Raw genomic sequence first — 1855 nt, forward strand, 5'->3', positions numbered from 1 at the left:
ATATATATATATATATATATATATATATATATATATATAGAGAGAGAGAGAGAGAGAGAGAGAGAGAAAGAGAAGGGGGAAGTGCGTGATTAAGTGTTTAGGGCGTTTTACTTACGAACGCAGCATAGTGGCTTCGATTCCCTGACCGGAGATGTGTTGTATCCCCAACGACTGAAACATGCAAAAGATAACATGCATTTAACCGAAGTATTGACAATACGTGGTTGGATACTTGAAACGAAAGAGGTCACAGATGTGTGATGAAAGATTTCCGGACAATGGACATTGAATTAGAATAAGAACAGTAATAAACGAGTGAAGAACGAATAAATAGTGCGTGTGTTTATTTGGCAAAAACTAAAACATAACCATCCCAATATATATATATATATATATACACGCACAAATATGAAACGAATGCATATTGACAATGAATGAGATATATGCATAAATGTGAAAATACAGGACAATTAAATCGCAACGATGATAGAAATGGAAGAAAAAAGATTAATTTCTTGTTTAATTGCAGTCTTTGCAGTTTCGATTTTAAGCATTTGGGGGAGCATAAATTACGAAAAAAATATTTCGAAGACTGCCTACAAAAACAAAGAATTTCTGAATACTCATTTAATCTATTCACTTTTTAAAATAAAATCAATACTAAAAATGCAAATCTTACGGAAAACTATCATATATGCAAGGAATAACTTGACTCAGGATCGATCATTAGATTTTTTAAAACAACTCTTTCTGTTTCTTTCAAAATCAGGATGAGAAGCATGTGTTAGGGTTATAGCAGGTTTGCTTTAACTATGAATATGTTGATAAAAACGTATTTTAAAACAATCTGCGGTCAGACATAGATAAGTCCATTGGCGGCCGCAGTCTTATTGTTAAGAAAAGTAATTATTAGGGTTAATACAATTACAACAAGTATGTCCTTTAGATTTTTAGAATATATGTGTGTGTGTGTGTGTCTGTGTTTGTGCGTGTGAGCATATGTATGTGTGTATATATATATATATATATATATATATATATATATATATATATATATATATATATATATATATATATATATCCGTGTATGTGTATTCATGTACACGCTACTCACTCACATCTCTATGTACGTAAACGATTATGTAATTTCATATACGTATACATATATCTTATATATGTATATTCATATATATATGTGTGTGTATGTGTGTGTGTTTGTATGAACCCTCTCTTGCTTTGTCAGGCTTTCATACACACCTCACCTCTCCCCGACCCTCTTTCTTCCTTCAATTATGTATGTTATTTCTTCTTCTACGAATGTTGTTCTTATTATCATTACCTTTATTATTATTATTATTATTATTATTATCATTATTATTATTATTATTATTATTATTATTATTATTATTATTATTATTATTATTATTATTATTATCAGTTATTATGATGATGAATTTGATGATGATGATAATTAATATCATTATTATTGCTTTTTCTAGCAATTTTTTTTTTTACATATGTACTATTATTGTCCGAATGTTATGTAAACTATGATATTTCTGATTGCACACTCATGACCACACGCTTACAAAAATACACGTGTGTATGTGTATGTATATATATATATATGCACGTGTGTGTATGAATGTGCTTGTGTATGTGTGTATATGTAGGTATGTTTATGTACAGTAAGACACATACAGACACAGACGTAAATGTATACACTCATTCATACGAGCACATAAGAAAATACAGACACTCACGCTCTCAGCAGGTCGGAATATTTCGGTATGTATGAAAAGGTAATCATTGCCGAGATACTCTCTCTCTCTCTCTCTCTCTCTCTCTCTCTCTC

Source organism: Octopus bimaculoides, chromosome 14 (assembly GCF_001194135.2).
Source record: "Octopus bimaculoides isolate UCB-OBI-ISO-001 chromosome 14, ASM119413v2, whole genome shotgun sequence".
NCBI lineage: Eukaryota > Metazoa > Mollusca > Cephalopoda > Octopoda > Octopodidae > Octopus > Octopus bimaculoides.